Consider the following 24,946-nt stretch of genomic DNA (forward strand, 5'->3'; position numbering starts at 1 on the left):
TCACATTTGAATATATTTCCTCGGTCGTTGCTGCCTTTTTCGTAGCGTTCATCGATCTCACTGGAGTTTTTGCTTTTGCCTTTGTGGTTTCATATGTTGCTTGTACGCTTAGGTCTGTCTCTACCTCGAGAGTTAACTGTACACCTGCCGGATTTTCTCTTTGCTTCCGGTTGATTTCCTTCCGTGCCTCCCTCTCCCTCCCTCTGGGCTTTCTGTACATCTGGAATTCAATATACCGTGGAAGCCCCAAGGGGAAACGATGTTCTGAAGACCGGCCAGCTGCCCCGGCATCTCAGGGGATAATTCTTGCCCTCTGGTGATGCTCCTTGTAATTGCATGTGAATCATTTACGCAGCTGAGGGTCTGTTCTGGGCTGTCTGTTCCGGCGAGGACAGTGATTTAGGGAAGGTATCCAGGATGAAATTTTCTCCTGTTTCACAGTCTGGCCAGGTGCAGGGTTCCTGTAAACCTCGGAGCAGCTCTGTTACTGCCGTCCAGAACGTCGGGGTGGCGGGGGGCTGCCATGCGGTGGTAGTACCTTCAGTTCTACCATCCATCACCATCCTTGTTTAAGGAATCTGTCACAGACATGGCCTCCATGGTTACTTGTTAGTAACCGCCTCCTAAATGACCAGCAAGTGGGGAGGAAACCCCACTGCTGGGAGGGCATCGGGAATACATCTTTTGGGTTCAGCTGATAAGATTATTCTGTTGAACCAACACTGCCCGTCTCTGCAGCAGAAGTAACAGCAGGTGAGGGAAGACGGAGCAGCATCGGGGAGAAACAAGCAAAAAAAGCCCTTGTGGCAGGTTGGGCTCCCAGAAGCCAACGGTGACACAAGTCACCATGCAGGTTTACTGTGACGCCCTCTTGGGGTCGGCCCCCTTGGAAGGGACTGGGGGTTGGGGGCAAGGGGAAGCCCTTGGAGACCCCACAGACACTCCGCCCCTGGGACTGCACTTCCCACTTGTCCGGGTTGGGAGAGGGGTGGCGGGCATCCTTTCACCCCTTCGTAGCTGCCCCAGGGCGGGGCCGTGACCCGGGGGGAGGAGTGCCTCTTTCCAGGAGGCAGTTCTAGGAAGCCGGCCACACTCCCAGCAGCCGGGATGCAAAGGGGTCCCGGTGCCCCATCCCAGCGATCCACCGCCGTCCTCACCTTCCCGATAAATGCAGTTTAGAACATAATCTGCTCTTGGCATGGAAGAGTCTTGGAGGGAAGAGGTGGAAATGAGTTCTTCAGCTGAATGAGACTCTGAATCTTAGTCACGTTTCCCCCTTTTGTCTGGTAGCATCTTCCTGCTCTGGACAGAAGGCCGGGTCCTGGGACTGGTCCTCTGACGTCAGAGAGCTGGGCCCTGTTGCAGGTGAGTGCTGCAGACAGGGCATCTGATGAGCAGCCGGACCGGGGCCTGCCACAGGGAGGTGGCTGTGTCGTGACCGAGAGGCACAGACCCGTGTCGGGAGACGGGCCCCGCGTGCCCGCAGAGCCTCTCGAGAGGGAGAGGTCGCTTCCCCGTGACCTTTCTCGGCCTTTCCCGGCTCTGCAGCCCTGTCTTCACATCCTCGTCAGCTCTCCGTGTCCCCACGTGGGAAAGTCAGATGTCGCCGGTGTGCCTGGCACCGGCGAGTTCCCAGAACAGCCCCTGGTTTCTGTTTACCTCCACGACGTCCCTCTCTGTGGCCACCAATGGAATGTTCTTGCTCTCCCCAGAAACCAGCCGGGCAGCTTGTCCTCCTCCCCGACAGCACAGCCCGGGGACGGAGCCCAGGTTGGCTGTCCTGTGTGCTTACACAAAGGAGTTATTCTTAAAACCTAAGAGGTTCTGAGTTTCCCGAACAATGGGCACCAGTGACGAGGTGCGACGCGTTTGGCTGTGTGGGTCTGGGAGAGGTTAGTCCTGGGAAGGAGTACCATGGCAGAAAATGTTAACAGGAAGCATTAGCCCGTGTTCGGGAGGAAGAACGGGAGGCATCCGGCAACTCCCAGCAGAAGGGAGAGTAAAGGGTGGCCGGGTAGAATGTTCTCGGATATTTTCTCGGCTGTTCTTGATCTTCCTGTGGCTGGCAATATTGGTAGGAAAAACCATTTTGTAAAATCAGTTGAGTAAGATCATCTACATAATATGGTGCAGGCTTCATGTGTTTAAAAAAAATGAGACTTTCCTCTCCAGGTGAAAGGAGTGGGTATAATTTAAAGGGGTCATTTGCAGACCCGGGGTGAAGAGGGGAGTTGAGACGGAACAGCTCAGAGACTGCTTTCTTTCAGGGTCAGGTTTGAATAATAAAAGCCGTTCCAAATAAAGTGCCTGAATTAGTGAAGGTTATTCTTTACATCATGTGCGCCTTCTGTTCACCTGGGGGAAGATGATTGGCTTTGGTTCAACTTTCTTCCCTCCCCAGCTTTTATATCACATTTCTTTGTTTTCCAGTATCAGCCTGTGCTTTAGGACCGAAAGAATGTTTGGGGACGTTTGCAGGTTATGACCCGGGGGCTTTTAATGGTGAGTGAGGAATTCAGGAGTGTTCTGGTCCCAGGGTTAATCCTCACCCCACTGAGGTCTTAGAGACTTAAAATATTTCTGCCCAGGAAGCAGCCATCAGCAAGCCCTGGAGGCTGTGGTCTGTTTGGGTTGCAGTGAAACCCAGTGAAAGGCATCCACATTCCTCGCATTCTTTTGGACTGGCATTGGCCTGAATGCTGGGGTTTCTGAAGTCCAGCAAGCAAGTATGCAGCTGGGTTCTTTTCTGTAGATAAACGTGATAGATGCCAGCGGTGGTGCGGCAGGGCTCCCTGCCTGACCCCCACAGGATGCCACTTCTGCATTTGAATTGGGGGTCTGGTGCAGACCCCCTCCTGAGCAAAGCAGAAAAGGAGGTCAATGGGGCCCCGCCTGGGACCCCTCTCTGGCTCTGGCACTTCCCTGGGTGTCACTTATGTGGTTTGCTTTTTCCAGCACTGAGCCAGGATACCCGGGGCAGCGGGACCTCTGGGAAGAGGAAACAGGAGGTTGAGATGGAGCCTTCCATCTCAAGATGACCTGAAGCAGTGCCCGCTGTTCTCATCTTGTCATTAGGGGTTCCTGGGAGTCTGGAGGATCACCTCTGCTTGCCTTGGAGATGACAGACGGGCCCTGTGCGGAATTTAGGGGAGTGGGCATGTGTCTCCCAGCATTTAAAGAGACCACCCACACTGGCTGTGGCCAAAATGGGATCTTGACATCTGGCCAATTTTTGTGGCTTTTTTTCCTCCAGAAACATAAATGCAGTGTGTCCTCTTTGCTTCTTAATATTCAAGATCTGATTTGTCTCAAGTTCATTGTGAGGCAGAGCTTCCCAGGGTTTTGCTGGTGCCTAATTTTGTGATTTGAATGTAATTCCACCTCTGTTATCGCTGTCAGGAATAGTTCATTGAAGGGCTGGTGGATGCTGCTTTTCAAGGTGATGGACCAGGTGAGGGGGCAGGAAAGATGCCTGGCTCCAGATCCCTTCACTTTAAGACCCCTGTGAAGGACCGGTGTAACCAGCAAATAGCAGCTTGGCCCGACAGCTCCTTGGGGGGTGTGCCAGCCAAGGAGGAGCCCTGTGGGGAGACAGAGGTCAAGGCTGGTTTCCATGGTCCTGCCAGTGGCCGTGGAAGCGGGAGCTCCAGCCTCCGCTCACCCTCGTCTGTCGTATCTCCTCCAGCCCAGGAACACTCCATACGTCCTGCCCATTTTACAGACAAGAGGTGAGGCTCAGAGAGTGCCTCATTCAAGTTCAAGTTCAGAGAGTTATTAATAAGCCTGTTTGCGTGCCCCAAGCCATCCTTCCTTATTGGGAGGACACATGAGCTACGTGGGCCAGTATCCCCAAGTCCCACTCCGGCCAGTAGCTATCAACTGTGAGTCACAAACGTGAGCCACGTAGGTAATCTTTAGAGTAAAAATAAACAGATGGAATTAAAGGTTTTCTCTTAGAACTGTAAATTTACTTAAAACGGGATGCAGTTAGGAAGTGAGCTGGATGATCTCAAAGGCTGGTGCTGTCCAGCTGCCTGGACTTGTCCGCTCTTCCTGTCGGGGAACTCTGGCCAGGCACCGTCTGGACCACGTGTGCAGTCACTGACAAATTCTTGCTCTGCAGGGGTTACTTTTCAGACCCGGGATCTTCACATTTTCTGACTGTGAGTTTGTTTTTTTCATGTGAAATTCACATAGCATTCAATTAACCATTTAAAAGGGTACAGATTGATTGGCATTTAGTGCAGTCACAGTGTTGTGTGACCACCACCTGTCTCTGGTCTCAAAACATTTTCATCACCCCAGAAGAAGACCGCCCTCCCCATTAAGTAACTACTACCATTGCCCCCTGTCCCCATGCCCTGGCCACCACTAATTGGTTTACTTTTGAGGTTTGAATTGGGGGCAATGTATGTAAGGGAGATCCTGACTTTCAGGTGTCCTCAGGACAGAGCAACCAAGGCTGGCATCCCAGGCCTGCAGGGCCCCTCTGGAGGTGAGGTCTGACATCACAGTGGTCGGCAGGTGATCCACTGCGGGGATGGGGACCCGGCCACGCATCGCCTGAATGTGAGGCGGTGCTCAGCCTCTTTCAAAACCTCTGTATGAATAAGCCTCACGTAAGCGCTGCCTCATTAAATAAAGGCTGCAGTTGACTGTGAGTGAGGTCAGGTGCCAGGGAGTGAAGCCTGGAGAATGCGGGCGGGTGAGAAACCCACGAGCTCCCCCAGAAACGGCATCTGCATCCTTACAGGCCTTGGGTTTTAGTCTCATCACCAGCCTGCCTTTTCACCCTTCTTAAAGCAGGCGTGTCATGAGGACCGCTGAGACATTTTTAACATACTTGAGGCTCTGGAGATAAAAGAGGTGAGTCAAAGAAAGATTCCACCGTTGTTTATTTCCAGAGCCTTCCAGTCTCTCGCTGAAACCTGCTTAGACTACAAAGAACTTCCCAATCTAATCAGAAAACCCCAGTTTCCCTATCTCTGGCTGGAGTTTTTCCCCTTTTGTTCATTATTTAAAGTTGACTGGGCCGACTGCAATTTAGGAAGGACAGAGTGACTGTATTTCATTCTTGGGTCAGAAAAATGGCTATGCAGAGAGCTTATCGCGTTGGTCTTTTCCAAGCAGAGACAAATTTCAATTAGGAGCACATAAGCATTTTGCATAAATTAATTTCCTTGGTCCTCGGTTTCCTCATCTGTAAAGATGGAGCCAGTCTCAGAAGGTTCTCAGAGATAAAAAGGAATCGAATATGCACTCAAACTTGCTCAAGAGAAAAAGTGGGAGGATTGTTGGAAAGATCCAGAGATCAAGCCTCCAGATCACAGAAGATCTGGGAACCGGGATTTGAGACGTGAAACTGCTTTTCAAGAATCGAATTGCATGTTCCCTTGTCACCCGGCCTCTGCCGCTCAGCCAGCGTGCACCTGGCCTAGGAATGGCCACCAGCCAAGGCCCAGCAGTCCTGTGCAGGATGTGCCCCTGGGCCGCTTTTGACTTTCTCAGCTCCCTGCTCTTAGAAGTGGGTTGGGCCCCACTGACCCTTTTGAGCTGGTCCTCAATTGCTGGGTCGGCAGGCAGACAGTGGATCGGTTCACCTATACGTGGTATCTGTGGCTGACCCATCGGAGGGGCGGGGCCATGGGGTGTCCAGGCTGGGGGTGTGCCTGGACCGGGCAGTGAAACTCCCAGGAGAGTGAGGAGGTGTCTCGAGGGCTCAGTAGTTGCGGCACGCGGGCTTAGTTGCCCCTGTCGACCACCCGCACAGCATCTCCGATTTTCAGGTATGAATCAGAGCAAGCCCAGGTCGGCTACAATCCAAAGGTGATTTTCATAAGCCAGGTCCTTCCCATTCTGTAAAGGACCAAATATCATTGGGACTGAACAAAAAGCAACAGAAATAATAACCAGATAAAGGAAAGAAGAGTTTCGTCTGGGCTTGGGCTGAATAATACTCTTGGTCAAGGGCAGACCTTCAGGCCCTCAGTCAGACCCAACATGGGCTTATCTCCCGGTCACCTTATCTCCAAGCCGGTCTTAGGCCTTCCTCCAAGTTAGGGGTTTCGAGGGCAGAAATCATTTGAGGACTCTGATAAGGGCTATGGGCTTTCCCTTTAGAAAATCAGCTATACCTGTAAAGTTGTACCTATCATTTTGGGGTCTTGAGGACCCTCTAAATGGACCGACAGCTAGAAGCCTCACGGGGACACACCTGTTACTGATAAAGATTGTGTTCAATGGGCCAAGGCCCAGACCACTGGGCTCCGTCAGAGGACACCCCAGGGATCTCTAGATTTCCAGCGGACTTAATGTAACCTGAGAACCGGGCCTCCCTCTGCTTGGGCATAAATACTAGTCGTGAGGCAGGTTTGCATATGTCGCTAGGAAATAGTTCGCCCTCCTTGGGATGCTAAGTTTTGGTAGACATTCTTCAGGGTACCACTCACGAGTGGGCTTCAGAGTGAATCTCACTAAGCTCCGGTTGATGGGGTCCTGGCCACAGGGTGTGGCCTGGGCTCTGAAACAAGCCTGTCCGCATGTAGATCTCAGGCACTAAAGCTGTGTGGCTCTGCCCACCGGCCCTCAGTGGTGCCTTAGTTTGCTCTTCTGCAGAATGGGGATGGGGGCTGCAGTTAGGGGAGGGCGGTGCCTTCACAGTTCGCTCCCGCATCGTGGTGGAGAAGTGGATCTGGTGTAATGAAGCTGAACCCACAGGGGTGGGGACGAGGGCCTGCAGGTGGGGGGGCCTGAGTCTCTGCATCCAGGTGGCTCCAGGCCCCCATCCTGTCCTCCCGCAGCTTGCTTTGGCTGCCCCAGTCTGTTCCCATTTTTGCTTAGCGAGTTTGAGTTGCGTGTTTAGAGTCCTAAACACCCCCCACCCCCGATTCCCCGCACCTGTCCCTACTGGGGATGCCTTGCCCTAGTGGGACCACAGTGCCTGGGGGCTCTGGGTCAGCACCCTTGACCAGCGGCTGCCTCCTGGCCGTAACTGGGGTGCAGTTCGCCTTGATTCCTCCTGTTATGGCTTCTTCCCTTTGCTGGACCAGCCTCCCTCCTGACTACATGTAGGGGTTTTTTTCTCCGTCCTTTAGTAGTTTACCCCGATTATAACAAAAATATATCTCAAATATATCTCAGTTTTTTAAATAAAGGTATCTTTTCAGATTGTTCTCCGTGCACACACACATTTTAGCCTGAATTGGGTTTTTGATGGGCACATTTTCAGGTGTCCCGATGTGGTGATACTTAGTATATTCACGAAGTTGTACCACCACCACCTCTAGTTCCAAAGCCTTTTACCAACCCAACAGGAGACCTGGGAGCAGCCACAGGGCATCCCTCCCTTCCCCAGCTACTGGCAGCCACTGACCTGCTTTCTGTCTCTCTTGATTTGCCTCTTCTGGGTATTTCTTATAAGCAGAACTGTACAATACGTGACTTTTTGTGACTGTCTTCTTCCATTTATCGTAGTGTGTTCAAGGTTCACCCACATTGCAGCATGTGTCAGAATGTCCTTCCTTTTCGTACTGGGTGATATTCACTGTATGGAGGGACCACGCTGTGTGGGTCCATTCATCCGTCACTGGTTCCTCGGGTTGTTTCTGCCTTTGGGCTCTTGTGAATAGCGCTGCTAGGACGCATCATACTGTGATGTTCTGACTTAATTTTAAGAGCCATCTTCTCTCATCTCCAAGTTCTTGTCGAGATCCCTAGTTTTAGACTCCAGCTCCCTGCCCCCACCAGCCCTGTCCCTCCGCCTGCACGCCTGTCCCTGGTATCTTACAGATCTCCAAGAGCCAGGGCTTGCCCTGGACTTGAAGTCACCCTTGGCGTGGACTGGCTTGGGTCACTGTCGTGCAGTGGCTGGTCTGGTGCTGTCCCCTGTGGATTCACCCATCTGTGAGCTAACACGGCAGTGCCGGGAAGTGCTGCTTACTGAGTGAGGGGCGTCAACAGCAGGCCCAGGCCAGGCGTCTCTCCAGATGTGGCCCCTCGGTCGCCTGCATCAGGACCGCAGGGAGGCTTGTTGCGAGAAAGCAGCCTCCTGGGCCTTGTCTGCGGTGGCTGCCTTGGGGCTGCCCCTCGTGCTCTTTCCCCCCCGTGCTCTGCGGGGGAATGGGGGTGTTGGCCCGGGGGTTCATCTGAAATCAGTGCATCAGGTGGGCTCCCTTGCCTCCAGTAGAAAGGCCGGGGGGAGAGGAGGTCGGGGGGAGGTTGGAGCAGCCCTTCCCTGTGTCCCCAGATTCCAGTACCTTCCTCCCCCTCCACCACCCCACTGCTGTCACTACCCCAGGGCATTCCTGCAACCTCCCACCTTGCTGTCATTGTACCTTTACTAAACTCGACTCAAATGATGCTAATCTGAGTGACAGCTCAGCCTGTCTGTCCCTACCCAGTGAGAACCTCAAGGTGGGCCCAGGAACCTGTGTCCTGCGAGGGAGGGGTTTTGACCTCCGGGTGGGTGGGGAGCAGGCAGAGCCCCTGCAGCTGTCCAGCTCTAGCCCTCTGGCTCCGACCCTAATCCTGTCCTGGGCTGGCCGAGTGGGGGCACCCGAGAAAGCTGCCCTCTCTGTACTGGGAAGCCGTGCTGGGAGCGTGCTCTCTCTTCCTGCGGGGGGCGCGAAACAGAGAAAGGACGGCATGTGGGAGGGGGGCTCAGGCTCGCCCCCCCCATCTCTTCCTGCTTTGTTCCCATAGGGAGCTGCTGCTTCGTTTCCTTTCTTTTTTCTTTTCCTTTGGGCCTGGGCATGTTCAGAAAATTTCATAAGGGCTACTTGCTGCTTTGGGGGTATCGTACCTGACGTTCCTAGGTTTTGATAAAGAATAGATCAACCGGAAACCTCTGGCGTAGCATTTTTATGGGAAACAAAGTATATTCTTTTTCGTTTTTAATGATTTGTAAGTGTAATACAAAAACCTTCCAGAAAGGAAACCAGCTGGACCGAGGCAGCCAGGACCACCGGATGCTCAGAATCATGGGTCTCACTCTGAGATGCTGCCCGGGGCTGCCGGCCTGGATTTCTGCTGGGCCCGTGTCCCCAGGAGGGCGTGAGCCCGTCCGAGGATGCGAGTGTTGGCCTGTGCTGCCGCGGGCCTCCAGCGCCACCCCTCTGTCCCATGGCCCTGCCCGTGGACCCAGAGGGGCCGAGACAGGAGATGGTGGAGGGGGGTTCCAGGGGGGTCGGGCAGTGACAGCAGCGAATTGTCCACATGGGATCCAGGTAGGATGAAGGTATGGGGTCCACGCGGTATCTGTGTGTCCTAGGACAAGTTGCTTCTCCACATCTGCTTCGTTATCTCTACTCACCGGATCCACTTTGGAGATTTAAATTAGTTGGTAAAGCCTGTAGCACAGAGCCCGGCCCAAGATAAAGGGTGTTATCTTCCTAGTTAGGATTCAAACGATTTCTGTTTTTGTAGGGTCAGGGTGGGCTCGTACCTGAGAAATTGAGTAGGGGGTCCAGATGGCAGGCAATTTGAAGGACGTGGGTGTCCAGGTGAGGCATGGGTAGTGCCCCAAAGAAGGCACAGAGGGGATGGGGAGGGGAGCCGGCCAGAGAGCAGGTGACGCCCGGAGTAGGGGCCAGTGGGGTGTGGCCTCAGGACCAAGTGGACCAAATCCTGCATGCACCCTGCTTTTGTAAATAAGGTTTTATTGGGACCCAGCCATGCGCACTCACTGTCTGTGGCCGTCTTTGCCTTTCAGAGGCAGAGCTGAGTGGCTGGAGTTGAGGCCAAGTGGCCCACGAAGCCCGTGATCTTCCCTGTCTGGCCCTTTCCAGCAGTGGTGTCCCCAGGGGACATTGGCAGCGTCTGGAGACATTTTTGCTCGTCACAGCTGAGGTTGGGGGCAGCTACTAGTGGCTAGTGGGTGGAGGCAGGTGTGCTGCTGGCCATCTGCAGTGCACAGGACGGGTCCCACAGCGAAACATGATGGGACCCCAAATGTCAGTAGTGCCAAGGTTGAGAAACGATGCTTTCCAGAAAAAAAAATTTCTGTTTCAACTAGAGAACGGACTGGTTCGGGGGAGGTGGGCGGTGCTTTTGTTGGAATGGGGATGCAGGAAATGGGGCAGGGTCTGGTGGGGGAAGATGAGCCAGGCATGCCGGCCCTGAGGTTGCCATCCTGAGGGCGTGTGGGAGGTGCTGCAGAGACAGGGCTGCCAGGCAGACCAGGCTTTGGGCATCAGCAGAGACTAGGTGGTCCCATCCCCGCCCTGTTCCCTGGGGTGGCTAGGCCCCCTAAGGAGAATGCTCCAGGGGACAAAAGCAGAAGGGCAAGAGGAAGGATGGGGCAGGGGGTGGCAGCAGGGAGAAGATGCCGCTAAGAATCCGCTAGACGGCTGGGTATGAATGGTGACAAAACAAAGCAAAGGATGGGAATGGTTGAGGAGGAGCCTCTTTCTACGGTGGGTAATTTTTTTCTTCCCCTGATCCTTTTTCTTACCCCCTGTATAAAATAATCATTCTCGGGCACTTTTTAGTTGGAGGCGAAAGGAAAGCTCCTCCGACTGCCCTCTGGCACCAGGTCACACTTTCTCCCTGGCCAAGCGCCCCTCCTGTGTCACCCTCAGAACTGGAAGGAAATTAGCTGATTATCAAAAGGCCAGGGACCGGGATTCCAGGGCCTCTGGTGAACTCACCCTCCCCGCAGGAAACCTGTCGGGTCGGTTGGATTCCATTTCATCTCTGCCTGGTACAGACTTGTAGCAGAGGCTCTGCAGAAAAACAGCGAGTGATTTCACGCCATGTTTGTTAATTTATGCATTGATTACAAAAACAGAACAAAACCACAGAGCAGACACTTAGACTATCGTGCTAGCTCTGCCCGGCAGCCCAGCTTGGGGGTCCTGCTCTGGTCTCCAGGAGCCGGGCTGCTGTTGGCCCAGCGGGCAGGGGAGGAGCAGCTGGTGGTCTTGGAATGGTCTAGAAAGGAGCTGCTCCAGCCCCGCCGTCTTTGTGCTGGGCTCACACCAGCCTCGGGCTAACGCAGCAGGCCCTGTGGCCACCCAGCTGGGAAACCTTGGACCAGTGACCTAGCTTCTCTGCACCTCGGTTTTCTCGACTGTTCGTTGGAAGGAATGATCAACCGTCTGTGTAATGGGGTGGCCGTGACATGTAAATCAGTGGGCACAGGAGCACTTAGAATAGTGCCTGACACACGACCAACAAATGCTGTGAGTGTAGGGCGGGGCGACAGGCACCCTTATTTTATTGCACTTCGCAGATACTTTTTTTTTTTTTTTTTTTAACAAATTGTAGGTTTGTGGCGACCGCGCATTGAACAAGTCTGTTGGCATCCTTTTTCCAGCAAGAGTTCCTCACTTTGTGTCTCTGAGTCACGTTTCAGTAATTCTTCAACTATTCCAAACTTTTTTTTACTTTTTAAAATAAATATTTATTTAACTATTTCACATAATAACTATTATATTTGTGCTGGGGATCCATGATCAGTGATCTTTGATGTGACTGGCAAAAAGACGATTCACTGAAGGCTCAGATGATGGTTAACATTTTTTAGCAATAAAGTATTTTTTAATAAAGGCCTGCACATTTTTTTATTTTTTAATTTATTTTTATTTTTTAATAAATGTGTTTATTCTATTTATTTTATTTTTGGCTACGTTGGGTCTTCGTGGCTGCGCACGGGCTTTCTCTAGTTGTGGCGAGCAGGGGCTGCTCTTCCTTGCGGTGCGCGGGCTTCTCATTGTGGTGGCTTCTCTTGTTGTGGAGCACGGGCTCTAGGCTCTCGGGCTTCAGTAGTTGTGGCTCGCGGGCTCTAGAGTGCAGGCTCAGTAGTTGTGGTGCATGGGCTTAGTTGGTCCGTGCCATGTGGGTCTTCCCGAACCAGGGCTCGAACCTATGTCCCCTGCATTGGCAGGTGGATTCCTAACCACTGCGGCACCAGGGAAGCCCCTGCACATTTTTTAGACAATGCTGTTGCACAGTCAATAGACTATAGTACAGTGTGTAGAGTAAAACTTTTCTATGCACCAGGACACCAAAAAATTCATGTGACTCGCTTTATCTTGATATGTGCTTTATTGCAGTGGTCTGGAACTGAACCTCTGTTATCTCGGAGGTCTACCTGTAGTTTCCCAGGGCTGCATAACAAATGACCATAAACTGCATGGCTTTGAACAACAGAAATGGATCTTCTCAAATCTGGAGGCTGCAAGTCTGAAGTCAAGATGTCTGCAGGGCCATGTTCCCTCTGAGGGCTCAAGGAGGACTTCTCCTTGCCTCCTTCCAGCTCGGGTCGTTTACCCACCATCTTGACACCCTCTGGCTTGAGCTACATCACTTCCATCTCTGTCTCCATCGTCATGTGGCCATCTTCTCTCTGTGTGTCTGTGTCTCTGTATCCCAGTGTCTTATAGGGACACCAGTGATTGATTTAGGGTCTGTCTGTGATTTAGGATTCGAGTATATCTTTTTTGGGGGGACACCATTCAGCTGACGGCAGTGGATGTGGTTGGCTGTCTTACCTGTATTATGGTTTCTGTTGTAGTTCATGTCTGTGTCTTCATCATTTCTGCGGGCCTGCTAAGAGTAGGATGATCTTGCTTTTCTTTGTGTTCTTGCAGCAGCTAACAAGGTGCATGACAAGTGCTCAGCACCCCTGTAGTTAGTGACTTAAAGAGGACTCCACTTCTGATAACCTTCAGGTTTTCAGGACAGACGTGAAGAAGGCTGTGAACATAAGAAGTCTTGCTTTGGAGAAGCCGCCCCATTCATATACTGTGAGATTGGAGCAACCTGTAAGCCCTTGGTTGGTGTAAGTGCTACTCATTGAGAATTGTTGCTGTGTGCCAGGGATGCTAGAGGTCCTTGCTGATCTCGAGCTCACGGCCTGGTTGGAGAGACACACAATTAAAGGAGCAGTTACAGTCATGCGATCAGGTCCTGTTGTAGGGGAGCCCGGGGTGCCAGGGCTGGTGACCACAGATACGGTGTTGGCAGAGGGCAGCCTATTGCTTTAAGGACTTGGGACGTCCCTCAGACTCTGGCAGCTCCCCGTTTGCCCTAGCATGGGCACACAGGGGACGGGAACGTCCCTGCACCTGCCCACGGGTCCCGCGGCCCCCGCGGTACGGCAACGTTTAGTGACTGACGCAGCGACTGACCCAGCATCTTCGCCAGACAGTCTGTCATCAGAGTGGGCTCTGTTTGCCCCGGTGAGAAGCGTAATAGTTAAGAACGTGCTCCGTGAAGTTCTTTTAACCGGAGCTGAGGATGAAACCCGAGTTACCTGCCAAGTTTTCACCCATATTGTTACTGGATTCCCTTACGTGCATGTCTTAGGTAAAGAAGGCCCCAAAGGGGTTGACACCTCTGCGTCTAACTGGGCATGTGACCGCTTCACTAGACAAGAGGGACGTTCCCTTAACTCCCAGCCAGCGTCCCACAAAGTCCCAGACCGCTCTCACAAGGGCCCAGGTCTCACCTGCCCGGCTGGCTAGGCCGAAGTCCCCGCGGGGCTGCTCTGGGCAGGAACCAGCCCGCCGCCTGCCTCTTGCCTGGCCTTCCCCCGACCTGCCTTCCCTTGTTACTCGATGTCCAAGGTGCTATCGTGTCCCCGGAAGGTCACGTCTACTGGCACCTCAGAATGTGACCTTATGTGGAAATAGGGTCTTTGCAGATGTAACTGGCTTAGTCAAAGTGAGTGGACCCTAATCCCATGACTGGTGTCCTCAGAAGACAGCCACGTGGAGACACAAGGAAGAAGGCCACGTGAGATGGAGGCAGATTTGGGGGCATCTGCAAGCCAAGGAAAGACAAGGCTTGCCCGTGACGCCACGAGCCAGGAGAGAGGCCTGGATCAATTCTTCCCGAGCCTTTGGGAGCAGGGCCCTGCAGAGACCTTGATTTCAGACCTCTAGCATCCAAAGCCGGGAGAGAACGGTTTCTTTGTTTTAAGCCACCCCATTTGGCGTGATTTGTTACAGCAGCTCGGGAACCAGCCCGTCCGAGGCCTCGCTGACCCCAGGGCACCTTGACGAGGTGTTAGCACAGCACACCCCGGGAGCCCCCGGGGACTCGGAGCGGCCACGTGGGGCGGGGGAGGGGGAGGGGGAGGGGTGGTCAGGTAGGCCTCTGTCTGCGTGGTTGGAAAGCCGATCGTTGAAGACCCTGGTGCGTGTGGGCACATGGGGGCCAGGCTTGGGGCATCAGCTGCAGGTGATGCCAGATAATTCCGTCCGGCGCAGTGAAACCCTCCAGTCAGTGGAGGCTCCCCGGAGGCCTGGTTCTCAGCCCAGCTCTGTGATTAGCTCCCTAGCTGCAGGCAGAAACCCCACGTTTCTGCTTCGGTTGCTTCTTTATACTTCTTTATACTCTGAAAGGCGTGTCATGTCATCGTTGCACTTCTGTACGTCATGCATCCTTGAGGTTTGACGCCTGCGTCACCCACACTCCTTCAAGCTGTGTCCCCATCACCCAGTGGCTCCCTGTGCCCCTCCCCATCTGGCCCCGCCTCCTCCTGCCATCCACTCTTGCTGACGTCTGCGGGTCCACCTGCCTGTTCTCATACATCCTGTAAGACACATGCTCCTGGGTTTGGCTTCCGTGTTCAGCTTCATGCCCGTGGGCCACCTCAGTGTGGTGTGGATGTGTATTTCCTATCAGTGGTACCATATGAATGTGCCGCCATTGGTTTATTTTCTCCTGTTGGTGGACGTCACAGTTGTTTCCAGTTTGGGGCCATTATGAAAAATGAATCCAGTCCAAACATCTGTACGCGAGCCCTTCTGTGGACATCCACTTCCTTTTCCCTTGGGTGCGTGTGCCTGGGGTGGAATGGCTATGTCTGGTGCATGTAAAGTGTTTATGCTGCGCTTCGTGCAGGTGGATGGTCAGTGAATGATTCCTCCATCTGGGGTAGGAAGTGATGGGGCTGGGCAGGCGGCAGGTGGGCTAGCGGGTGGACCCGTCTCCTCCCCAGACCTGTTCTCACGCCTCCCCTTTCCACCCTTCTGACAGAGCTGCTTCGTATTTACCTAGTTCTGGCTCAAGGTTTCTGCAAAGGTTTTCTTTGAAGAATGTGTCCTGCTTCTAAAAATAAAACCTTGCATGCTCCCTGGGCCCTTCTGATACAGGGAGTTCTCCCAGGTGCTTGGTATTCCTGTGATCTGCTTCAATTCAGACTCAACGCCCAGCGAAGTGCGGTTGGATCTCTTCTGGAGGCAGCGACACTGACACCAGGTATTGGGGTTGAAGGCCACGAAGAGGTCCTGGGATTCCTGAGGCCACATCAGGCTGCTCCGTACTGGGCCTTCTGTCTGGCCTTCAGCCGTCACTTACTTGTTAAAACACATGTTGACCCCTTCAAGGTCAAATGCTTTTTGGGCACAGTGGCCCATGGATTCGCAGAGCTTACATCACCCGCATTGCAGGCTTGTGCCCTGTTGGGGGATGAGTCATCTGGAGAGTCCCTGTGTCTGTGCCTTGTGTACGTCTGCGGAACTTGCCTCCAGGACTTTAGTTCCCTGGGTGTGTTGACCCAGGACCTTGTGTGTAAGACCCAGAAACTGCCCTTGGGTGGTTTTGTGATGGGTCGGGGTGTGGAATCAGTGACAGCAGAGCATTCCAGGGAGGATTTGTTGAAGGGTAGATGGGTTTGGCCAGGGTTAGAGGAGCCAGAGAGAACCTTCCAGGTAAGGTGAGTAGCATGCCCAGCTGAGTGTGCCGAATTTGGGGAGGAGACCTGTTAGCTGGCCATTGGGACCCTTGTAGCTGGGGGTTGGGTGGGCATGAAGCAGGGGGTTGAACAAGTGGGCTTTTTTCCAAGCGGTCGGGGGGGGACCTCGGACCACCATTTGAAGTTGAGGCAATGGGGCCTGGGTTCTAAGTGAAAGGACTGTTGTAGGTTCTTTGGTGGCCGGTGAGTGAGTCCGGGCTGCACGGTGATTCTCTGCCCTGTGTGTGCGTTAGAATCACGGGAGAACTTTTTAAAAATACTGCTGAATCTCCCGGGTGGGACTGTATTATTCAAAAGCCTCTCCAGGTGGTTGGCATTGGCATCCAGGGTGGGGAAATTATTAAGGGGAGCCCTTTGGGGTGCAGGGGTGCCGGGCGTGGCCATGGGGTGGAGCGTGGGAGGTGGAGATTGGAAATGGAAGGAAGGGAGCCAGAGAGAAGAGGTGGCAACACACCAGCCGGGCTCAGACTTAAAGGTAAAGGAAGAGGATAAATAACATTAATAACAATAGCCCTCACCGAGGACAGTGGTTATCAGAGGGGCGATATTGGGGGACACTTGGCAGTGCCTGGAGACATTTGGGTTGTCTGGGGGTGGGGATGCCCCCAGCTTCTGGTGGGTGGAGGGCAGGGGTGCTGCCAGCCATCCTGCAGTGGGCAGGGCGGTCCCTCGCAGAGCATGGTCCCACCCAAAGTGTTTCTGGCACCAAGAGCAGGAAACCCTGACTTGGGGAGAGCTGCGTGCTGGCTCTTCCCTAAGCACTCAGCGTGAACCAGCAGGTTTTATCCACACGCTTTGAAGAGGTCAAGAGCGTAATTTTCCCCAAGTTATAGATGAGGAAGTGGAGGCCCCAGGAAGTTAAGTTACGCCCATCTGAGGGGTTCCACCAGGGATGAAGGGGAGGTCATCGAAGGTGAGCAGGTGGTGACCTGGGTTTTGAGTAAATGCCAACGCCTCCAAGTGAAAATGCAGAGAATTTGTGGTTTGCAGGAGACTTTGTAAGTTGGTTTGAGTCCGTGGTACATCACTGTTTGCGGACATCAGTGCTGGGCCAACTGGCGTTCATCTCCAGGCACGATGACGAGGAATGGTCCTCATTGAGCGCCTCCTATGCGCTCACCTGGTGAGCCAGATTTTACGATCTTCCTGCTGCAGGTGATACAAATAGACGCTCAGAGAGGTTAAGTCACTTGTCCAAGAGCACACAGCTGGAGCTGCCGGTCACATTCCGATCTGGCTCCAAAACCTTGTGTTTCCTTCTTTATAGGATGCTGTCAACCTTAATTTAGTCCTGCCTACAGGTGAGGAGGAGGAGGAGGAAGACGCTGGTGATAAAGGATCAGGTGAGGAAAGCAAGGGCCACGCTAGAAGACCAAGCAGGGCCTCAGGGAACAGAGCTGGGCCTTTCCACATCCGGGCTGGAGGCAAGGTGCTGAGCGTGCAAACCTGCCATGTCTCCCCTTGGTGGTGCCGGATGAAACGAACTGCTTATCTCCTAGGCTGTAGAGACGGTCGGCCTGGGGGGAGAGGATGAGCTTATATCCGCTCACAACAAATGTTTCCAAAACAGCCTTTTCCTCCCTGGCGTTTTCCCAGTATTGGTGTAAGTTGAGGAATGAGAGAAGGTGGGATTCGGCTTGTGCCAGAAGACATATTAAACCCCTAAATGCCCATCAGCAGGCTGTCTGGCCTGCAGGCCTCTGCTCTCCCCGCCGGCCTGGCATTCCCTCAGCCGGCCTTTCTCCTTCCGGACAGCGGGTCCCATCGAGTCTCCGTTGTATTCGGAGCTGTGCTCTCCTGCCCCCTCCGTCTCCGTGTCCCTGGGGAGCCCGAGTGCCCCCTGCAGCCTTATCTGTCGCCCTCAGCTGCTTTCCCGCTCGGCTTCTACCAGCGGCTGGAAGTTTCTGTCAGGGTTTTGCCTCTGCACTGTGGCTACACTGGGTGTCTTTCCGTGTTCCTAAATGTTTGTGCCTTTGGTGCATGTCCTGCTGCAGACCCGTTGGGCCCCCTCGGAAGGAACCTGACCTCGTGGCCTCGGAGCCCCTGCGGTGGAGCCCGGGGCGGGGGGCTGTCCCCGGTTCTCCCCGCAGCTTAGGGGGCACTGGCCTCCTATTTTCTAGTGGTTCCAGTGTGTTCTCGGTGAGTCGAAATGTTCGGAGAGCCCCGGAATCTTGGTGAGAGTAGCTTGTTGCACACCCCGACTTATTTGGTTGCCACCGAGAAATGCCTCTGCGGGGCGCTTGCGGTGACTTAGCAAGATTTTCCACAGTAACACTCGGGATATAGGGGTCCGATTGCCCCCGGCGTCGGACTCAGCCGTCAGGAATGTGAGGTGAGTGGCCGTCGGGCGATGGCCTGATAGTTTGGGATCTTAGGAGAGAGTGTTCCGGAAGCGTGGAGGCAAGACCACACTTTGCAGAGGCCGGGACTCTGTTTTGGGGTCTTGGCTTTCATTTGCTTCGTGGAGTTCCATTTGTGTTAGATGTGACAGAAAGAGAGGAAGCCGGGGAGAAGTTCGCTGGGGGCAGGAGGCCACGCCGGCCAAGGAAAGTGAGGGTCTGAGAAGCCGAATCTGTGTCCACACCCCTAGGAGGGTGTGTGACTTTCCTGAGACTGCCAGAACAAACTGCCACACAGTGGGTCACTCAACACAACCGAAATTCATTCTCTCATGGCTCTGGAGGCCTGAAGTCTGGGACTGAGGTGTCGGCAGGGCTGGCTCCTCCTGAGGCCGTGAGGGAGAAGCTGTCCCGGGCCTCTCTCCTTGGCTTGCAGACGGCCGCCTTCTCCCTGTCTCCACGTCATCTTCACTCTGTGCCCACACTTCCCCATTTTGTGAGGACACCTGTCATATTGGAGGAGGGCCCACCCGTAGCACTTTATCTGAACGTGGTCATCCGCAAAGACCCTGTTTCCAAATAAGGTTGTATTTGCAGGTAGTGGAAGTTAGGACTTCAACATCCTTTGCGGGGGACACAGTTCAACTCATAACAAGAGGGTATTAGAAAAATGTGAGCATCTGTGACTTCTCAGTGCCGTCCTCTCCCCAGCCTGGTGGCTTTTAGGTTTTAGCCAAAAGATGCTTGCTTAAGTGCTTGACCTGAACCCCTTGGTCGGGCCTTAAATAGCTCAAGCAAATGGAAATAAGGTACAGTGATACTAAACTTTCACTACCCACAACCCACAGTTGTAGTAACTAGCAATGGAGATAGAATTTATGAAGTGATTAGTGGTTTATAAAGAAATTATACTACCTCATTTAGTAAAGCACCTATGAGCCAAGGAAGTTTAGTTCTTTCCTGCAGTGAAACTCATAGCATTCCAGACCATGGTGGTGTGTAAAAAAAAAGAGGTGTGTCTTGAACTTGGTGAAAAGTACAGGGCTTATGCGTGAACTGGGTCAGTGTAAACAGCATGACCACAAACTCGGGGGGGGGGGTTGTACCGTGCCCGGGGGCCCCTGTGCCCTGTGTGTGCACACGTGATTCCCATGTGCAAGCTCTCGCTATGGTCCTCTTGCACTTGGGGACATTGAGGCACAGAGGTCAGACTGAGCATGGCTACGTTGGTGAGTGGTCAGGTGGGTTTTTTCTGAAGTGTGACATTGACCCGAGTCAACCTGAGTGGCAAGAGTTGTCAGCAAGTGAAGTTTGCAGGACAGAGCTTGCCAGCCAGAGGGAACTGCCAGTGCAAGGGTCCTGGGACAGAAATGAGTTAAATTCAGAAACTGAGTGCACAAGAAGGAAACAAGGTCGTGGAGGAGCAGGTGGGGCCATAGTCACGTAGTCCCAAGAAGGAGGTTCGGTTTATTGTGACTGCAGGGAAATGCCCCTGGAGAGACTTACTTTGCTGAGGGGCCCAGCTGCTCTAAGGAGAATGGTTTCGTGGTGTGTTTTGGGGGCCGGAGGAGCAGGGAGACCAGGTGGGAGGCTGCTGAGGTGAGTCCAGAGAGAGACGATGAGGTGCTTAGCTGGGAGCAGAGAGCAGAGAGAAGAGGTCAGATCCACATACTTCGGAGGTGGAACTGCCTGGATGTGAGGGGTTTTGACAGAGTCCGTATGGTTCCCAGAGCTTAATTTACACTCTGCCCCTTTACAGGAAGAGTGTGCCAGTCCCTATACACTGTCCTGGCACTCATTTTTAAATAAACAGAGACCCACCCTATTTCTGGAAGAAAAGATAAAATAGTATAAAGATGTCAGTTCTTACCATTGCTGTGCCAACAAAAACAAAAACCCAGTGGGGTAACTTTTTTGAAGGAATGAAGAGGTGGGAAGACATATTACTTAATTATTCCGAAGTTCATTTGGAAGGAAAAAACAGGTTCAAATAACTGATAGGAGACTTTGAAATAGACTGGTTCTTGGGGGCTGGTCCTTCCAGATGGCCAAACTTGGTAAAACTCCCGGAGTTACATAAGGGCTGGTGTTGTTATAAAAATAGGCAGACTCATGACATGGAATTGGCCAGATTCAAACCCTGGTGTCTATACACATTTAAAAAGCATTAAGATGACATCACGGAGGGGACAGATTGTTCGGGAACCGATAAAGGAGTAATCGCTTAGCTGTTTGCTAATTAATTTTGTAAAGTTCCTTGCCGAGCAGCAAAATAAATTCTTTGTACATTGATGTCAGTCCACACACCATTTATTTTTAAATAGAGGAAAATAGATGTGAAATGTTTATCAAATTTTTCATAAGGGGAGTCTTTTCTGTGCTTCAGGGTGAAATTACAAAGGAAGGATTGATAGGGTCAGAGAGCTGAGACTTTACCTAAAGTTAGCAAATGGATGGGTGTGCCTGAGCAACAGTGGGGAAGATATTTGAAACTGATATGAAATTTCAGACTCTAATCAAGCAAAGGATGCAAAATGATGGTCACGAAGCAGGAAATAAGACGTAGTCCATATTTGAAAGTTTCTGACCGATGGTCAAAGGAATGTGAATTTAAACTTGGTATTTCGTTGCCCAGTTGTCATATTAGGGAAGGCTTTCTCAGATTGCTGGCAGAAGGGTGAAAAGGGACCCCCCCCAGTGCTGTGGCGAGGATAAATGTCTGCAGCTTTCCAGGAAAGCATTTGGCAATGCTTCTTCCTCTACTAGAAAGTCATCTTAAGAAAATAATCCAAAATTCAGAGGAAGATTAGGGATAAAGATGGTCACCAACCGCCCTGCCGTTTATAGTAGTGGAGAGTCGGGAGCCTTCGGTGAGCAGCAGGTCAGGGAGCTCCCCCGCCTCAAGCCCCGCTGGTCGGAGCTTTGGTGATGACTTTCCATCAGGAACGATTCTGTTACTGAATCAGGTCCAGCTGCTTGTCACATGCAACATCAGTGCTCACAAGTGTTGGTAGAAAGGAAAGATGCCCTTAATCGGAATGCCGGCAATCTGGGGAGATGGTGGACTCAGCGTCCCCCAAAAACCACCTCCAGAGATTCTGCTTAGCCATGAAAGCTTTTGAAGGGAAACAGGGAAGTCATCTCAGTTAATCACTGAGGTAGGGGGGTCAGCGCTGTGGCCATCCCCCACTGTGTACAGACTTGTCAACTCCTCGTGATCTTTCTTTAGATACTATTTTGTTCACAGTTTGTTGGCGAAATTACTGAAGGGGGAGCTGGGGAAGAGATCTCGTCATCTGTTAATTACTTATTCTTCATTTCTACTTCTTCCATCTACGGACAGAACCAACAGATTAGGCAGAGTATTTCGTGATCAAAAGATTTGAAAGGTGTGCTAGGGCCAGAGGTGAGTAGTGCATGGGGGCATCTGGTTTAAGGTTAATGACAGGACAGAGGGGCCTCCTGCAGAGAGCTCTTTCCTCCAGAGGGCTTTCTCCTGCCAAAAGCGGCTGCCAATTCTCAGGCACCGGCTGGGTGTCCAGCCAGTCGGCTCAATTCGGACACTCTCTACCTGGAGATGAATGAAGTCTGGTCCCACAGGTTGAGGGCTCAGTCCCACAAGACTGCCCCCCACCTCCCCACTTCAGACGCGCATGACAAGTCCATGTTGTCACCTGTGCTTCTGACCAACTGGCTATAGATTGGAGCTTGCCATGACCCTCCCTCCTTGGGTTTGATTAATTTGCTAGAGCAGCTCACAGAAGTCGAACATTTTACTAATTAGATTACAGGTTTAGTATAACAGGATATAACTCTGGAACAGCCAGATGGGAGAGACACGGAAGGCAAGGTATCGAGAAAGAGCACGGAGCTTCCACGCCCTCTCCTAGCATCCCCTCCCCAAATCTCCGTGTGTTCACCAGCCCAGAAGCGTTCACAACTCCAGCCTTGGGCTTTTACCGGGGGCTCATTATACAGGCATGATTGATTAAATCATTGGCCATCTGTAATTTATGCAACTGTGCAGCCTCTCTCCCCTCCGCAGAAGTCAGAGGGCAGGACTGAAAGCCTCCATCCTTAGGTTACCTGGGGACGGCCCCAAAGTCACCTCATTAACATAACAAAAGATACCTTTACTGCTCTATTTGCTTAAGAAATCCCCCAGGGTTTTAGGAGCTCTGTGCCAGAAATAGAACACAGACCTATATATATATATAATATATATCTATATATATATAATATATATATATTTATTTATTTAATATATATATTATATACTATATATCACAATCAGGTATCCTCTGTTTCTTAGTTAGTAGAATCATGAGGCCAGGGGGAATAGGAATGCATTTTTTTCAGTTATTGGGAAAATGACTTTCCCCAAGTCATGGAGCTGGAATTGGAAAGGCTGGATTTAGATCCACTGGGATTAATACATCGTTCTAGGCGCTCAGTCAAGTGTTTGAAGGTGTTTGGAATTAACCCCGCAGATGGCATACTGTTATACACGCTCAGAAAATGGCCTTGCAAGGCTGGAAAGAACCTGCTGGAATCACGGTGTTTGGGAAGGAGAATGGAAGTTTATTTTATAAAATGTGTTGTTGTTTTTTTTAATTACAAAAAGTAGAAAACTTAGGAAAAATAAAGAATAAAATGATCCATACGATTGCCACACCTGGACGTGGTCGCTGTCAGCATTTGGTGTGAAAATTACTCTTCTTTTTTCTAGTAAATATACATTTCTAAGAACAAAGTGGAATGAGTTTTATTGTGAAGTTTGTGGATTTCATTTTTCTCAGCGTTCTGTTGTATGGGTTTTCCATTCTGTTGAGTATTAGAAAACAGATGTTAACAGCTACGTAACCTGTCCTGGAGGTAGAACCCCCTCCTGGATCACTGTAAACAGTGCTGTACGTAAGTCACTTCATCCACATCTTTGATTTCCTAAGGACAGATAGTTTGAGGGGCAGTGGGATGGGAGACAGAATAAGAATCCTGTCCTCTCTACTTTCCTTAATAAATATTGATGAAGTATATAGATCAGTGATTGGTGCATTGCCCTGGATATCTCAATTCGTAATTCATGGACACGGTAGAACTTCTGTAAAGAAATTCGTTCATTCCATGAGTTTCATTGGTTGTTTACTGTGCTAGGTGCCAGATCCTTGATAAATGGGTGGATAAAACCGAAACAGTTCTTCCATCCAGGGGAGGGTCTGGCTGAGAGGCAGCAGTGAACCAGTCAGCTGAGCGCTGACCTCACCTGGGTCCTCAGGAGTTGGGCCGCATGTAGCCGTCTCTTCCCCAGCTCTGGGGGCCCATCGACAGGCTCTCACTGTATTTGCTGGTGGTTTTCAGTGGTGTCGTCTGGTGGGCGTGGCTCTGGTCTCTGCCTGGGGAGTGTTCTCACCCTGCTCATCACCCGCCCCCCACCCCCATTACCACTTTGGTCTCTGCAACTCTTGCCTCCTCCCCGGTCTTCACTTAAACTTGAACTTGAGCCTCAGACGTGGCACGTCTATCATTAATGAGAACCATCAGTAGATTTGGGGGCATCACGAAGCCTTAGGAGCTGCCTCCCCAGGCAAGCTAGCTCGTCTGAATCTGGCATTTTCATCTGAGTCTCAGAAATGAACCCCAGGGAAAACCTCTTTCAATAAAAACCAAAAAAGCCTCAGTTTCCTCACCTGTAAAATGAGTGGCACCAGCTACTTTGTGTTTCCCAGAATGGTAGTAGCTAAGATGAACTTTAAAAAAATGTTTTAAGTTAATATATACTGGAAAAGATTTATCAGTATATCTAAGGAAGACCTTTCTTTTTAAAGGATAGAAGCTTCCTTTTTAATGCTATAGAAAGCTGCCTTTAAAATAACTTTCTGGAATAAACTTACATTGTTAAAGTAGGTTGGTTTAAAGAGAAATATTAAATAATTTGATTTTTAAAAACATTTATTTATTTATTTATTCATTCATTTATTTATTTGGCTGCTCCGGGTCTTAGTGGTGGCATGTGGGATCTAGTTCCCTGACCAGGGATCGAACCCGGGCCCCCTGAATTGGGATCACGGAGTCTTAACCACTGGACCACCAGGGAAGCCCAGTAATTTGATTTTTTTTTTTTTTAAGGAAGACAGTAGATCAGCGGCTAATGTTTGGAAACCACAAGTCTTTCCAGTGCTGATGTTTTGCAGTTTTGTTGAACTCATCAAACGGGGGTCAGGAATCTGAGTCTACCCCCAGCCAGCCGGTCAAGTGAATGGGCCTCTCTTCTCATGTCTTTTGTAACATCTGCAGAGATAATCGTGCTTTTTCTTTCTAGTCGCTGGCTGGGGACCAGAGTGGGGAAGTTTTTCTAGTCTGGGCTGATCACAAGATTTTACTTCCCAGCCTGTCTGCTGCAGCTCTTCCCATGTGACTCGGGGAGGCTGACCCCACCCCACCAGACCTCCTAAACCCCGTGCTTGGGGAGCGCTTGACATGCACGTGTCGGGTCATCTTTGAACTCCTTGCCATTGTCAGCAGCAGGGTGATAGGGCAGGAGGACATGTGGGTGGAAGGCGTCCACATAGCACACACGGTGTGTTGGGCAAACCGAGGTGTCTGGGCTTCCGGTCCCATGCAGGCCCAGAAGGTCCGTGCAGGCCCGGAAGGTCCCGAGCAGGCCCGGAAGGTCCTGAGCAGACCCGGAAGGTGTGGTGGAGACATCACCCCTCCCCCTCCTCTTGGGGTCAGTTTCATACATGTTGTCATGCCAACTAAATGCTCAACAGTTGAGGGAAAAGACCAGGTCTCCATCCACTTGTGTCTTTGGTGGTCCCCGCTGCACGGTGGTGCTGAATAAATGTTTGGATGGAGCATTTGTCCTTTCAACAGATGGCACCACACACCAGCTTGGGCCAGGCAC

General features: G+C 51.7%; 1 protein-coding gene and 1 non-coding gene across 5 annotated transcripts in view; one reads left to right on the forward strand and one right to left on the reverse strand.

The window, feature by feature from the left end:
* The window catches only part of SH3BP4 (SH3 domain binding protein 4), a 91,383-nt gene that overhangs the window by 36,041 nt on the left and 30,396 nt on the right, over window positions 1-24,946 (forward strand). For 2 of the 4 annotated variants that reach the window (XM_061188784.1, XM_061188768.1), the window contains exon 2: window positions 16,971-17,046. The exons of the other annotated variants lie outside the window; for them this stretch is intronic. The gene's annotated coding sequence lies outside the window, so the exon portion shown is untranslated. The remainder of the gene's footprint in view (window positions 1-16,970; window positions 17,047-24,946) is intronic. 4 annotated transcript variants of the gene reach the window in all.
* On the reverse strand, window positions 24,064-24,136 carry TRNAW-CCA (transfer RNA tryptophan (anticodon CCA)). The gene has a single exon. It is a non-coding gene; the product is annotated as a tRNA-Trp (tRNA).

Source organism: Eubalaena glacialis, chromosome 1, assembly GCF_028564815.1.
Source record: "Eubalaena glacialis isolate mEubGla1 chromosome 1, mEubGla1.1.hap2.+ XY, whole genome shotgun sequence".
Taxonomy (NCBI): domain Eukaryota; kingdom Metazoa; phylum Chordata; class Mammalia; order Artiodactyla; family Balaenidae; genus Eubalaena; species Eubalaena glacialis.